At 36.5% G+C, this 17,493-nt stretch overlaps 1 pseudogene; it reads right to left on the bottom strand.

Annotated features, from left to right (window-relative positions):
- Positions 1-9,384: 9,384 nt before the first annotated feature.
- LOC125261665 overlaps positions 9,385-17,493 on the bottom strand; it is a 31,762-nt pseudogene continuing 23,653 nt past the window's right edge.

Here is a 17,493-nt window from a genome sequence, read left to right as displayed (position 1 = left end):
AAGTACCTGCATTCTGGAGAAAAATCTTCATCTCTGGATGTTTGTGTGTCATCCATGATGAATCTGAACAGTTGAAACTGAATCTGATCTCCAACAGTGACTCTGGATGGAAGATCTTGTACAAACACAATAATTCAGCTTTTCCTCAAACAGGATCAAGAGACTTCACTCAAATACACAATGTTATTGTATGTTCACACAAATGCTAAAATAAACCCAAGAAACACGAAACAATATAAAACTCCTCCACATTTTCTATCAAGTATCTAAATTCACGACTTACCTTTTATAAAGGTTCCTCTAAAACACACCGATATTCCTGTTGTAGAATATTCCTGGTTGTTACAAATGGCGAAACATCAACTCTGTTCATTTATGCCTTGTCCATATACACATACTTGCGGCACTGGCCACTTGAGAGCTCGTGCACGCGACAGGAAGTGCGTGCGCAAGACTGTCCCAGTTCGCAAAGTTCGGACTCGCGTCTTTGGTAGTTAGGACCATAGATGGTTATGACTTGGAAAGTTCGACTCAGGAGAACGAACTCCCGTGAACGGGAAAACAAAAGTCCGGAGATTCTGCAAATGGCAGAGCAGCGTACTTGATAACGTCACTCAGCTCGCTCTGGCTTCTCCGGTTATCTATGTATGTATATTTTAGCCAACGATAACACGAAATGTGTTATAAAACACCACTCTGCCTCTTTTCGTTTTATTTAAAAAACAAACAAAAACATATTAATAGCCTCAGGCAACTAGTGATTGATTATCTGCAATGTCTGCATATATTGAACAAAATGAAATATTAAACAACCCCGACTCTTTTCGTATATATTTCAAAAATATTAAGCATAATACTATTTGCAGAGGTGGTAGAGTATCCAAAAACTGTACTCAAGTAAAAGTACAAGTAAAAGTGGAAGTAATAATCTTTATAGTTACTTGAGTAAGAGTAAAAAAAAGTATCCAATGAAAAAACTAGCCTACTCTAGTAGCTAGCTACTAGATACTTTGTAAATATATATATATATATATATATATATATATATTATATATATATATATATATATATATGTTTTTGAACGAAGTCTATATGTTCATTAAGGCTGCATTTATTTCATAATAAATACAGAAAATACAATTTCAAATTATGTTTTTTTAATTGTTAATATACTTTAAAATATAATTTATTTATGTGATGCAAAGCTGAATTTTCACTATCATTACTCCAGTCTTCAGTGTCACATGATCCTTCAGAAATCATTGTAATATGCTGATTTATTATCAATCTTGGAAACAGTTGTGCTGCTTATTATTATTGTATAACCTGTGATACTTTTTCAGGATTCTTTGATGAATAAAAAGTTTAAAATATCAGCATTTATTTAAAATAGAAATCTTTTGTAACAATATACCGTTCAAAAGTTTGGGGTCAGTAATTTATTTTCTTTCTTTTTAAAAAAAAAAAAATTAATACATTAATTCAGCACGGATGTGTTAAATTGATAAAAAGTGAGAGTAAAAATTTATATTGTTTGACAAGATTTCTATTTTGAATAAATACTGTTCTTTTTAACCTTTTATTCATCAATGAATTCTGAAAAAAGTATCACAGATTCCAAAAAAAATATTAAGCAACACAACACTGTAAAAAGAAAACTGTGAAATGTACGGTAACTTGCTGGCAGCAATTAGCAAGTAAGTTGCCATGTTCTATTCCACAGTATGCTTACTGTAAATCCAACTATTTTGTTACTGTTTTTATTATACAGTAATTGTACTGTAATAATAAACACAGTAACAAAATAGTAACTGTAAATTGAATCATGGTAACTATTTTTTACTGTGTTTATTATTACAGTAAAATTACTGTATAATAATAAACATAGTAACAAAATAGTTGGATTTACAGTAAGCATGCTGTGGAATAGAACACGGCATCTTACTTGCTAATTGCTGCCAGCAAGTTACAGTACATTTCACAGTTTTCTATCATTACTGCTGTATTTTTTTTATCACAGCAAATATAAGATTACTGTAAACTGCTTTAATTGTGTACTGTAAAATTAAGACATGGTTTTTGTCACAAAATGACATTTATTTAAAACATTTTAAATGTGAAAATACATAGGCATAAAATATCTTACATTATATACATTTATAGGCTATACATTTTTATTATTTGTTATACAACACCCCTAAACATACAAATCCATCATCTTTGTTGAAGTTGAATCAAAATGTCCAGATACAGTTGGAAATGAGTAAAACAGAAAGTAAATATAATTCAAAAACTGTAAAATTTTAAGCTTCAAAATCCTTAATACTGACTTTATTCCTGAATGGGAAACTTGTAGACGACTAAGAAGGCAAGACCGATGGCTTGATGATAATGTGATAAGTTGGTCTGGATAAATTAAACAATCCAGTCAACATTAATATTACTATGTTGACCATATTAACTAGTGTGGACATGATAATGAGTCGGCCTCAATCAGCTCCCTAGGTCAGTAACTAACATTTTTATCCCTGACTTGATGCACATATATGTAACAAGCAAAGTATCACAAAGTACTTTAAATAACATTAAATATAATGTCAGAAAGATATTAGTTCTGCTGCTGTTCATGAATACCAGTAGTGGAGTTATAAAATTGTAACCTTAAATTCACTATATTATTTTAGTTTCAGTTTAATTCATTATTTATTTTTGTTTGTTAATTCATGTTTTTATTTAAAAAGGGAAAAGAAAGAAAAAGAAAAATTGATGTGGATGTGAAGACACTAATAATTGATTTAGTAATGTTTTCATGTTTTATTCAAGTGTCTTATTGTTACGAAGGGAGACTCAGGCAGGGGATCCAAATGCAGCGTTTTATTAACAGTGAGCGTGGTCATACAGGCAGGGTCAAACGGGAACAAACAGGAACAGCAAGGGACAGGCAGAATCGTAGTGAGGGTACAGGCAGTAGATCGAGGCAGGCAGATATCATTCACAGAACGGCAGACAAGGCAAGGGTCAGGACAGGCAGCAATGGGTCGATAACGGGTAGCAGGCAGGAACAGTAACAACAGGCAGACAGGGTATAAATGCTCGGAATTGCTACAACAGTAAACAAGACTTCGCGGTGAGGTGGTGTGTGTGAAAGTCCTTTATAGTCCTGGTAATGAGCTGCAGCTGGGTGTGGTGATTAGTGATAGTGATTGGTGGAGTGAGTGCAGGTGATAGGCAGAGAGGATTATGGGTAATGTAGTCCGGGAAGTGACAGGAACAGACGTGATCGTGACACTTATGCAGAGTTATATATATATATTAGTTGGGAAATTATTTGTCCCTCGGCCCCTTTAAGGGAGCGCGCTTGGAAGAGAAGAAGCGAGTTGTACGAGTGAGTTAGGCAGCTGTTCATGTTATGCCGATACTTCTGATTCTAATTAAAGAAAGAAACATGAATTATCACCATTGTAATTCGTGTTTTATTTATGTTATCCACGCCGAAGGGACTGGAGTGTTCACAGCAGAAAATAAGGGTTACAAAATGATGACATTGTGTTGTCACCAGAAATAGAGTCATCTGTGTCCCAATGTGTGAGCCAGTGCCTTTTACTGTTCTTACAAGTGCCCGGATTCATGTACACCATATACTGATTCACAAGCTCAGGAATTAGGGAGCTGAGCTGATGATCCCAAAAAATCATGGCCATGTCCTGTGATGAGGAAACATCATCTTAATGTGTAAACAAACCTGTATGACTGTAGAAACATGGGATAGTCATAAAGGGAGAATATTAATACATTTACTATAAATTTCAATTATGGCATAATGTCTACATTATAATACATTATATTATATTAACATGTACGCTATCTTCATTGTTTTTGGTTCGTCCCTGTTGGACCTAGTTTCTCAGTCTGTTTGATTAATCATTCTGTTCACCTGTTGTCTCGTTAATTATTTATCTCATTAGGTCCCTTTGTTTGTTCATGCTTATAAGCCCTCAGTTTTCCCTTAGTCTTTATCGGTTCTTGTGACAGATAGCATTTCTTTTTATTCCTGTTTTCTAAGCATTCGTCATTAAAGTCTGTCCTTGAATGTTTCCTCGTCTTTGTGACTTTGCTAACCACGTATTGTAATAATTATACTATATTATTGTCACACAATGGGTGTGTGTGCCGGTGGACAAAAGAAGACTATTGCAGCACTGAATATAAATCCAATACCAAGTTTAATAAATCCCCAAAAAGAAAAACAATCCACTACACAGGCAGAGTGACACCTTAACATAATTGTAACAACAAACAGAGAATGGAGACAAGGCACAACTTAAGTAGGTAATACAAATGAAACTAATTAATCAAACACAGCTGAAACCAAATTAACTAATGACAGTTACTATAGAAACAAATGAAAAGCATGTTACTATATGGTCATGTAGATTATTTAACACTAAACTTGCGGCCTTGAGAACATATGATCTCGCTGTCATGACAAAACATTGATTTGCCACAACACAAGGATGTACATAGTTCATCATATCGATTTTGTATCAATCAAGTTCCCAAACAAAACTCATTGAACCATTCACCATATATAATAATGCTCATTTCTCTTCTCTATAAAGTGCGACTCAACATATTGTATCCATAGTTAATACGTACCTGAAATGACTGTCTTGGTTTCTTTGATGCAGCCTAAAAAGAAAGGGGTTAAACAGTAAATGAAGGGTCCTGTGACAGTTAAAAGCAAACACAATGACAATACAATGGCATATTATGCTTCCACAAGGCAGGAATTCACTTTAAAAGGCTAGCATCTATTCTATGTAGCTGCTGTATTTTGCCTGGCAAAGAAGCTCAGAAAAACATGATCCTTTGAAAAATGTTGTGCTGTTTAAAATACTTACCTGCATGTTGCGGTGTTTTACTTCAGCCTGCTTCAGTATTTGATTCATCATGCCATAGAGAAACAACAAGAAACAGCTAGCACACTTTGCTAACACACATGCATGTGCATGGATACAGTTCCAGTTTACTTTTATCCAGCAATGTTACTCCACCAATCTGATGACATTATCAAACATTGATGGATTAAAAAAAATCTATCCAAATTATATGAGCAAATAGTTATGTTTGTAATGATATGGCTTACTAGTGCCGCTCTCTGCATCTCTCTCCTGGCGCACTCCTAAACACAGGTAAATTTACATGAGGAAACCTTGGTAAATTAACCTAACTTTGCAAAATATGAGCAAAGTTACCTTGTTGAAGTCAAATCCTAAAGAAATTGTGGAATCTCTTCAGTTTCTGCTGCTGAAAAAAGTCCTGCTCAAAATTTCTTTATTGTGATTCACAGTAAAAAAATATATTTACTGTAGAATTTAACCACCATTAAAATTGAACCATGATGCTTTGCAGATTTACAGCAACATGCTGTATTCAAGTTCTACAGTAAGGGTTTATTTATTTTACAGTAATAATGGTGTGAAAACTACAGAAATTTGTTACAGTGTAGACTAATTCACATCTGCTTATTCTCTCTCTCTCTTTCCGTGTGTGCGCATGCGCTGAATGAGTGAGGCTTGTGGATGGAGAGTGCGTGACGGCGGTGTAAGGTATGAGTGTTTGAAAACTTTTTCTACCCTTTTCTATCTCTGAGTTTTGTGTTATTTTAGTTATATTCAGTTTTTGGTCATATTAGGTGTTTATTTTGTGGGAGTCTTTACTCCCAGTCTGTGTACTGGGAGTATGGCAGCTCCAGGTGCGGAGAGTTTGGAGTTTCTAACGAGACGTCATGGTGTGAAAATCGATACTACTGCTAGAATAGAAGATTGTAGTTTAGCGGTAATGCAGTAGTTGGACATGAAAATGTTTAATCGGCGTCGCGAATGAACATCGCGGTTGTTTTGTTTGTTAAAGTACATTGAACTGGCGAACTTGTTATTAGAGCGTGGTCTAGAGATCGGTCTTTGTCAGACATGTGATTTTGTTGTGTGTGACGTCACCGCGGCGCCATATTTGTGGTATCCCTGCTGACTGTGAGAATGAAAGAGATTACACGAGTAGAGATAACAAGTAAATAACTCGCAAAAATGAAGAAGCACAAGAAAACTGTGAAAATGTCATATCGCGATAAACTCACCAAAGATGCCAGGGACCGTTATTTGGAGAAATTGTCATCCATTCATAGCACAGATCTGTACGAGCTGACTGCAGTAAGTTGGAGTGCTGCTGGTCCCGCATTGCTACCTAAATCATCATACTTAAATATTGTTAACTATCTTGTTTATGGTATAAACGCATATACTAGTGAACAATTTAAAAACTATAAATCCCTCGAAGCCCACAGACATTTCACTAATGGCTGGGTGCAGGATTTATTTATATTCTGAACGAAGGACTGCGACAACACAGTAGTAACGATAATGATGATGATGTCGTATTACCTATATGCTATATCATAAGTGCCTGATTAAGGATGGTTTAGTGTTGTGATCAGGAAGAATTTTGAACTATGTAATACTACCCTTTTTTTCATGCATTTTTTTTTCTTTATTGCATTAAGTACACAAACCAATGTATAACACAGTAAACATTGTTCCAATAAACAAGGCATCATCATAGATGTATGTAGAATTTAATAGTTTATTTTATTATAGTACATTCTGATTTATCTTTAGAGCCAAAATAATTTGTAAATTATTGTCCTCCCATCTACCTGTGTTGTCTGGTTCAATGACATTATGTTTTGTTTTTTTGTTTGTTTTTTTTGTCCAAAGGCCTTAATAATAATAAAAAGAAAGATATGTCATGTAAGTTAAATTTCTGGTTTACAGATCGTGCATATTATTAATTATCTTGTTAATGCTATAAGTGCATATACTTGTGAACTCATAAAATAAATCTAAAAATCACCCTGAAAAATGTAATTATACATGCTTTATTGTTCATGCAAGACTGGATAAAGCATCAGCACATTTCTACACTACAATTCTACAAAAGATAGAAGCATGCGCTGTCAGACCGGATGGTTTCTCTGTGAAAATCTCAAAACAATCAATAATCTCTGCTACTCTGTATTCAAACAAAGGAGACATGTCTGTGCAAATCATCTCTGTCTGCCCATACAACTGAAAGCTTCAGGTTTGCATATAGATATGACACCGTTTCATTGAATGTTCTGTATACTGTCTCAGGGGAAACATGAGAAGTGTTGTGCAGGCAGATCAAATCTGAGGTTCATTAAGGTTCACACAAGCATTTGAAATTTGTATTTGTTGCGTCTGGAATCAGAGGCACATGCAGATCACCATCTCCTCCAACCTCCTGCATCTTCTCAGTGTGAAGCTGATCACTTTCTCCAGCCTGATGGACCATTAGTGTCAGCTGACTGCATTGTTTTTCCTTACTTAGTGTCTGTGTGTGCATCTCAATCAGCTCTGAGCTCTTGAATCACTATATTATGTACAAAAATTTTGTGACTGAGACAGTCCTGATCAGTGCCCTAACTACTGAACTAGGGAGCTGATTGAGACACACCCTGTGTTTAATGCTGATGTGGCCCTAATGTACGGAGGGATGGTGTCCAGTTGGGGTCAGTCTCCATAATCTTTAAGCAGGCTGATCTGCAATGAAATGAAAAGGTTTTTTAGCTACATAACATAAGACCACAGCTGTAAACAGTAGTCAGAAAATTAGAATCAGTATATGGATACTGAGCAAAATTGTCGTACCTTAAGTATATAAAATAAAAAATGCCTCAGCAAAATTAAGAATAAAAAAAATGTAGACATATTCAAGTAAAGGGATTCAGTTTAAATTGACTATTGTTTCATAGCACATACAATCCAAAACAATGCGTTGCTATAACATTTGCTACTTTAGAAAACAGAAATCTCTAACTTACCTTTGTGAATGTAGAAAGCAAGCATACGTGAATGGAGATATCTTGACGAAAGTGATGTTTTGCGTCTCACCGCCTCTGTTATTACCTCTTCATACTCTCCATACAGCATTTTTTCAAGTAGGAAACCGACTAAATCTAATCTCGTAGTAAAGTTTTTGACATTTTCTATCGTGGGACATATTATTGAAGCTTTTCACACAAAAGTGTGCAATTTTCATAATGAAAAGAAGCCAAAGAAAAAAACAACAACTCTGCACAGATACAGAAATTGTTTGGATACCTCACAAATGGCAGTGACACCCATAATGCACTTCGGTTTTCACGAGTGTAACGTCACCTGACAAAGACCGATTGGTGGTATTTTTACCTCAGTGTCACCTCTTTCTATGCCTTCAAAGAGAGTAACATTATCTAATGTGATTAAACCAGTAATGATACATTACTGTATAATTTTAACAGTGGTGTATTAATTGTTACTTTTAGATCTATAATGCAAATGTCTGAATATTTACTGTTAGTACACTGTAAATACAATACACTGTAAAAATAAACAAAACAAAGATTATTAGAGCACATTTCACAAGACAATGTTATTTCAGTTTTTATAGTTTGAAATTGTGAAAATTGTTTCTTCATTTATTTCAGTCTACAAAACATCTTCAAGCACTATTATTATGAAGCACAGTCCTGTAATACGTGTAAACACAGCAAGAAAGAACAATAAGTTCATATGGAAAAATGTTTTTAGAAACATAATGACGTCAGCAGTTTAAATCAACCCATCATTCATACTTTCATATGAGCAGTTTATGGATGTGTGTTGGGGTTGATCTCTGTGTTCAATATGAGCTGATCGTCATTTCTACTGACCTAAAGACTGTTATGTGCTTACATATGAATAACACTGATTGACTAGGTACTATGACTAGATGACAGCACAAAAATGTGATTTTTAAAGACACCTGAAGGTGAATTAGTTGTAGAAGGTCTGCAGTTTACATTTAAAAACCAATGATACACATTATTTGACATGGAAATGGAGTTTTTTACACAACAGCTTTGAAAAGACACTTCATGATTACAGCACTACTATATTCTCATCTCCATTCAGACTAGAGCTTCATCAACATCACATTAGTGATCAATTATGAGACAAATTCAAATTGTGCTGTAAAGTAGTTTTAAAGTGACAATAGTGTCATTTTATGTGAGTGAAAGACTTTAATACAGTGCAGTCAGAAATGTATGCTATTTATACAGTCATACAGTATTTTATACATACATATATACAAGTTAACAGAGTTAGTGTAAAATTCACATACTGTACAGTCATCATTAACATTTATGAAACCCCGATTAATCTATGATTAATCTATCAGTCTGTATTCAGTATGTATAACAAGAAACACAAAAGGTGTCTCTCTGTCAGCTCTCTGAGCTCTCTGCTTCAGGACCCTGTGGTTTCTGCTTCAGATTCAGATCAGAGGAGTTTATAAACACTGTGGTGAATTTCGCCAGTTAGAGTGGAGAAAGAAGAGAGTGTCCGTGAGGAGAGTGTGTGGAGCCGGACTCAGAGCGGATATTTGAATGGAAATGGGAATTTCCTCAAAAAAACCTGTAAATCCAAAAATAAAACGGTCAATTATGTAAAAAGACATTCATTTGAAATGATAAAAGTCTGAAACATTCCTTTACTATTTTAATACAGATCAATTATAAACAAGCCAAATCTGTTTATCAAGTACTTGTTCATATAAAAGACATCTCATTTTATCTCATCTCATATATAAATGTTCAGCTACATGTAAACGTGAATATTTATTTGAAATTATTACTTACCACAGTGTCTCTAGTTTATAATGTGGAGAATTCTTTAGATCGGTGAGTAGTTTATGTCCTGAATCTCCTATTTTATTCTCAGACAGACTCAGTTGTCTCAGGTGTGAGGGGTTTGATCTCAGAGCTGAACCCAGAGCAGCACAACCTTCATCTGTGACTCCACAATCTCTCAACCTGTAGAGAACAATGACACACTCTTCACTCTCTCAGTTCAAATCAGATCAGTTTAGCAGTGAATCCATTATTAAAGAGAATACAAACTAAGGGTGCGTTCACACTTGTCATGTTTGGTTCGATTAAAACAAACCCTGGTGCAATTGTTCTGTTAGGGTGCGTTCACACTTGTAGTTCGGTTCGTTTGGTTCATTTGGTCCAGCCCAAAACATATGTGAACGCTGCCATCCGAACCCTGGTGCACACCAAACAAGCTGACCGAGTCGGCTTGTTTTCCATTCCATTCCATTCCGGATCGAATGATATATTAACGCAACACGGACCAAAGACAAAGATAAACTAACCAAAAACAGGAAGATGAGACCCTAAAAAGTACAGAATCCTCACGCATATCGGTTTTTCTCGTCATAGTCACAAGTTTGCCCATCACAGACATCAGATGCGCGTCTCCATGCAGCAGATCGTTTGTGTGTGATGGAGGGATTTCCGTCGCTGTTTTGACTCCTTTACGCTTTTTGTAAGCTCTTCACGAGTTCCCAACTGGCCAAAATCCCATCATATGCAGGCTACGCATGCACAGCGAGCGCATTTACCTCAGCACACAGCCTTGTTTTGGATGTTTGGTAAGTTCCGTCTCAAAAAAAAGCAATGTCATAAAATCCTACCAATCAGGTTGTGAATGTATCCCTATGTCTTTAGGTTCGGTATCTTTTGGTTCGGTGATAAAATTGCCAATCTGAACGCTAATCAAACCAGGACTAAATGTTTTTTTTTTCTTTCTTGGTCCGGACCAAACAAACCAAAGTGTGAACACACCCTTAAAGCACAAATCAAAACCATTACTGGTGTGCATCCTGAGACTGAGGGTGTACTCATACTAGGTGCTCTGAACCATGCCCGAGTGCATTTGACCCTCAAAGCTTGGTTCGTTTGACAAGTGTGATCACTCCGTTCCGTGCCCTGGCACGGTTCATACACTATCCGTGCCTGAGCACAGAACGGTTACTACTTTTGTGTGCGCTACTGTCATCGTTATAACGGCAAACATCTTTATTACTTCTCTCATAGTACACTTATCAATTCATGTAATTAATGTGAGTGTATTTGGGTTTATAACAGGTCTGCTTTTCACTTTTGATGAACAGGAATTGTAGTTTGTGAGTAAAGCTGCAAATTCCTTCATTAATGTCAGCTGCTGTAATAATCCTCTGATACGTGCAAGTGAAAATCACTGCACGTCATAAATGATAAATACATTAGGCGTTATCTTAGCAAAAGTGCATTTCTTCCTGTTTTATTCCATTAAAAAAGTTGCATCGTAGCCTATATGACGTAAGCGTGCTTCGGCCCGGAACGTTAAATAAAATATGAGTGCAGGCCAGTGGGGGAGGGGGGACAATCTCGCTCGGGCTCGGTTCAAGGCAACCATGCCTAGTGTGAGTACACAGAAGCCGTTTCTCAATATGCATACTTGTCTGCAGTGGCGGCTGGTGCAAAAAATATTTGGGGGGGCACAAAAAAAACAAAAAACAAAAAAACAATTTAGAAATGCAGGAATGAATAGGCTAATTGTTAAATATCCATTTAACAAGTGATATAATAATGTATCTATCTAAAACAGTGGTTCTCAACCTTTTTTGGGCCAACGCCCCCCTGTCCATTATCCAGGTCCTTTACCGCCCCCCAAACACCATTAGCCTACATCATGAATCCATTTTCCAAACTGTGTTTTTGTCTTATCCTGAATCACTATGACACACCTATAATAAGAGTTTGTATTGTATATTTATATTGGGACTATTAGACTGGTTCGAGTCAGCACCGCTGCGGAGTACAGAACAAGACGCCTGCAATTTTGATTATTTACCGCTAGAGCTCCAAAAGGTACGGACTGCAGCTTTCATAATGTCACTGAAAGCCAAATAACAGATTTGATTTGACTGAACAGTGGCAGGCAGCCGGGACAAGCTGGAGCTGGAACCGGAACCTCCGAAATCTGATCCTGCACCTCATTTGGGGATCCCCCTCTCATATAACACCAAAAGTGGTCTGTGCCGGGTTTTGTGTTTTCCAACACGCAACATATAAAGCAGTGGCTGTCAAACTTTTTTTTTAAAGAACAACCTTTTTTTTTTTTTTTTTTTAATTGACGCGACCAAACCAAGTCAAGTCAAACTGTGTAGTATATGCTATAAATTATGTGCAAAAAAGGGGTCAAATCACATTAGGCCTAGGCTACATCCTAAAATTGTACCTTTACAATCTAAAAACAAAATGTTTTTTGAAGCAGAAATTAAATACACTAAACTAAAAATTAAAATAAATAAAAACAAAAGAACAGACTAATAATTATTATTATTTTGATTACCCTAGAATAGTCACTTTGCACAGTTACTGCTATTGTACAAATACACTTAGTTGTAGGTTCGAAATTCTACATATGACATAATTATGTTCACCAACAAAAAACATTTTTCAACAAATATTTTGAGCCAAATGTATTTTACTCAGTTTGAACTCCGTCTGTTCGGCGCGCGGCGGCGCTCGTTCACGGAAGTTTGTGCTTGCTGAAGGCTCGTCCACGCCTAACTGCAAAATAGAAAGTCGAGAAAATATTTCCAACTTTTACAGATGGAGAATATGTCTGTGAAACAGGGGCGGATCTACCGGGGTGGCACGGGGTGGCAGCTGCCACCCTAAGAAAAAGCTTTACCACCCCATCTGCCACCCCAAAATTATCAGAGAATAAAATATAAATGTTAGCAGTGTTTCAAGTACTACTGCTTTTCAGCAGCGGCGCTTCAATTATGTGATGACATAAAAAAGACAGCGTATTGCAAAATAATGGCAAGAAAACACGTCTTTCAATAAGCTGCATGACGGTTCATTAACAAATGACTCTTATGAACCGATTCTTTGAGAGTCAAGAACACACAGCGCAGCCAAGTTTCCCCTTATTTCTTCGTGAATCAAAAAATTACTGCTTCTCGGCTAACTCAGAAGTCCTTGAATTTTCGTTATTTTTTGCGAGCTGATTCACCGACCGCCCGCTCCACTTTCATCATGGTCTTTTTGCCATCCGATGAAACGGTAACATGAAATCAATAAGAAAATTCCGATCACAGAAACTAGTTAGGTAAGAATCTAAATGTACTGTATTTTATCTTTTCTAACACGTGTGTTTTCTAACTCACATTTTCTAACACATTATAAGTGATTCAGTTGGCCTAGTTTCCCAAACCATCAGTACTCAAAACAAAGACACATTTCTCAAAACGTTTAACAATGACAACATTAGGTAGCAAAACTGATGACAGACCAGTCAAAATCTAAATGAAAGCTGGATGAAAAATTTACAGGGGTTTTAAACTTACACAGTGGCAGTACTTTAGATGAGGGAAATTTCACTATGTACAGTAAACTGTAGCTCGCTGTACACCCTCAAACTTGTGATTGTCAACTTTCTCTGTAGCCATTTGTTATACTGTATTTTTGCAGAACTGAGAAATGACTGCCTAGGGATATAGGCCTTGTCTTGTGTCAGAAGACCAATACACTGCTATAATACTGTATATACTGTAATAAAATTTGGCCAACTGTGCAGAGGATGCTGAATTTAGTTTTACTGCAATTGACAATATACTGTATTGTGGTGCATACTACTGCAATCTACTGCAAGATCAATTTATAATAGTCAAAATAAAAAAAAGAAAGAAGAAAAATCATTGCTGTATTTTACTGTATCTGTAAATTTATTTTTGTATAATGTAGTAGACAGTGATTCCTGAATATTCCTGAATTCCTAATTCCTGAATCCCAGTATTTTTGTTACAGTGTTACATGAATTGATCTCACTAGTGTTCACTGGGCAGTGCAGTAGTCTGTGTATTTGTTAAGTTTTGTGTGTCATCTGAGGCCAAAGTTTGATTTTGTCAGACAAGAATAAGTTTTTGACTAAAACATTTTATTTTGACCTGGAAGTTTGAGGTTTGTACAAGTTGGTGCATAGTTTTGTGATTGTGTTTATAGCTGTGAGAAAATGTTGAATTGTTTCATTTCAACTAGATGAAAAGTTTGAAAGACAAATTTATGCTGGCTTGTCATAAAGCCAACTTAAAGTCTTGTTTAAAAAACATAAATAGTTTGGTCAGTTAGGCCAGAATATAGATGTTCTGGGTGATCGCTAAAGTGTGGCTAGGTGGTTGCTAGGAGATTCTGGGTGGTTGCTAGGCTCTTGCTATGCCATTGCTGGGGTGTTGCTAGAGTATGTAGTTGATAGGTTGCTCTGGGTGAACACACACAGACATTCCCACCTCTGTTAATAACAGAAACTCAAAAATTGTTTGCAAAAAAACAAGTTTTTGTTGTTCTTTAACTTGCACTAAAACATGTGATTTATGCCATCGAAGTAACCTGTGTAATATTAATAAAACTGCTCATCTCCTTTAGTCATACAAGCTCAGACTCATTTTGAATCTGTTGATGTTTTTCATATAGTGCCTTTAATTGGTGCCATTAAGAATATTGAAATCTTGTTATTTATTTTTAATTTTAAACGGTATATAGGACTACTTTATGGTAATGCAATGTTTGTGAACACAATTGTGTATGTCAGGCCTAAATCTCTAAAAACTATGCATGGGCGCTTGCTTTGGTGTTGCCACCCCTCATAGACCTCATGCCACCCCTTTGCCACCCTATAAATAATTTTCTAGATCTGCCCCTGCAAAGCGCTTTACAATCATATCAGGGGTCTCTCCTCATCCACCACCAGTGTGCAGCATCCACTTGGATGATGCGATGGCAGCCACAGTACAACGGCGCCAGTGCGCTCACCTCACACCAGCTGTAGATGGAGAGGAGAGAGAGTGAAAGAGCCACTTCAGTGGATGGGGATTATTAGGAGGCCGTGATTGGTAAGGGCCTATGATTTAGATTTAGATTTAATTCAGATTTAATTGGTGATTTCAAATGTGGAATTTAATCGAAAGCTTGGCAAACAGCTTTGGAGAATTTGATATTTCCCCATTCAAAGAGATAGGAGCTGCACTTGCATGCCCAAGAGGCGTTTCAAAGATGGCCGCCGAGTGAAATGACTTGTCTTTACAGGACTTTGCTGTTAGCCAAAAAGTATCAAAGTGTCCCCTCTTGGGTTCTAAGCTCTTTCTAAGCTTGCATCTCGCACTAACCAGGCAGCAAGCGTCGATAGTAGGCTAAAGGAGAAAACCCGCATAATTTAAACATATTACTGTTATTATGTCATGATATGAGTTTTCAGGTGAGAATGTGCTGGTTTAAAGCTCAAATTTGTGGTTTATTGATAAAGATAGCGCCTTTCTGAAAATTTGATCTGACGTTGTCGGAGTTGTGAGATCCAGACGATCACCGGACGCTCAGCGCTCATGTGCCCAGCCGAGAGCAGCCTTACCTCGGCTAGTCCTTCTGACGTTTGCTGCTGACTCCGTTTTGGCTGAGGGCAACGTGACGTTTCATAACTTTATATATGGCTATTTAACTTTTGTATTCTAGTAAAGAGCTGATTTTGTACACTTGATTGAATTGTTTGCTTTATTTCTTGTTGTATTCACCTTTTATAATGGCTATTATTGATCATTAAAACTGACATTAAACTAATAAAAAGAAACAGGGTTGTGTTTTATGTTATAGCCCATTTCATTTCATTAAAGTGAAGATAATCGAGTATTTATTTATTTATTTTTTTTAATAAAAGTAAAAGAGAGAAATTGTGACCTAAAATGTATACAGAGATAACCGGAGAAGCCAGAGTGAGCTAAGTGACATTATCAAGTACGCTGCTGTGCCATTTGCAGAATCACCGGACTTGTGTTCTCCCGTTCACGGGAATTCTTTCCCATGAGTCGAACTTGCCAAGTCCTAACTACCAAGATCTTTGCGAACTTGGTTTTGAGAATTGCCTAGTGTGTCTTTATTTAAAGGACAGGACACCTGTGCGACCCACACTTTCAATATCATTTGGAGAAGTCGTCACACAGAGTTTCACACACTGTCCTGTCAATGATCACTCAATGTCTTCAATATCATTCTGAAAAATATAACTGTGTGTGTTATTAGATTAGTCAGATTGTGTTTGTCTGAGTGTGACTTAATTTTATTAATAATGAATGCAGAAATCCAGATATTTTCAAAGGGTTCACAAATGTATTCTTGTCACTGTATATATTGTATTCATATTGAAATGGTTCTTTGTTCAGATGTTTCAGTTGTAAATTTATATGATTGTCAAGGCCTCATATTCACAGTGTCTCTGCTGCCCTCTGCTGGTGAACAACATCAATAATACAGATTCAGTCTTTACTTACACATTCTTCTTCACAACTCAAAACTGCAGTGATCTATGGCATTATATTACTATCAAATGTCAAGAGCGCATTGTGACGCAAGAGCACATCAATGTAATGCTCGAGCTTAAATCTCGAACATTTGATTAATATTATTAAATTGTAAAGAAATTACATATCCATTTTTATCAAAAGAATTCCGTTGTCAGTTCACTCTCAGCCAATAAGATTCCACGTTGCATTTTCATGGATCATGGTCTCTTCTGATTGGTTGATAACTTTTGACAGCGTTTAATCCAGAAGCAAATTAATTTCTAGTGCAAGAGCACAGAGAGATTCGCGAGTGCACAGGACACAGTTTGAGCACGCAGGCGTAATATCTGAGCGAGAGGAGAGGTAGTTCATAAGAGGGCACTGTATATTTGAAAGTGCGTGTCCTGTTTTGCACGAGAGCAAAGGAAATCCGCACGAGCGGAGAGATTTGCACTCAAGCATTACATTGATGTGCTTTTGCGTCACAATAATGCGCTCTTGACATTTGGTAGTAACATAACGCCATATTGATCTTTCTGAATTACATTTCTAAATATATTACATTAAATAAATCTCTACAAGCACAAACGTCCTTTCCTGTCCTTCACCTCAAGTAAGAATGGTGTTAAAAATGCTTTCAACTTTGAAATGTTCATCTTTTACATCATTACTTCTAAGGAGAGTCCCTACAAGGATAGTGAACCAGACTGTGTGTGTGTGTGTGTGATTTTACAAAATTAAAACAATACTTCAGAAAGTGTCAATGCAGAAAGATGAACGTGATGAACAGTAAGAATGAATCCAGCATGTTCTTCATTTCTCTGTTGTGTTGAGCTCGAGTCGGTTTAAAGTCAAGAGACTGAAATGTTGATTGTGTGAAAGTGTGTATTTCAGTGTGACTCTCAGGCTACGTCCACACGAAGCCGGAGCTTACCCTAAACCGATCTTTTTTTTCCCTTTTTTTTTTTGTCTCAAAAAATATCTGTGTCCACACGAAACCACTGAAACGACTCAAAACGATGTAGTATACATGCCAGACCATTATGTGGCGCTGTAATTCTGCTGCAGAAATGCACTTAAAGTAGCGAAGAAGACTTGGAGCATGCGCATAAACCTTGCGCGCTGAATACAAACTTTAGCAAAGCTTAGAAATAACACTTTATTTTGGTTCAGTAGCTTCTGCAGCACAAACGCAAGCATGTAGAGTCTGCTATTGCTGTTGGTGGT

This window comes from Megalobrama amblycephala, unplaced genomic scaffold (genome assembly GCF_018812025.1).
Source record: "Megalobrama amblycephala isolate DHTTF-2021 unplaced genomic scaffold, ASM1881202v1 scaffold456, whole genome shotgun sequence".
NCBI classification, from domain to species: domain Eukaryota; kingdom Metazoa; phylum Chordata; class Actinopteri; order Cypriniformes; family Xenocyprididae; genus Megalobrama; species Megalobrama amblycephala.
Note: the sequence above shows the minus strand (reverse complement) of the source record. Positions and strands in the feature narration are given on the sequence as shown.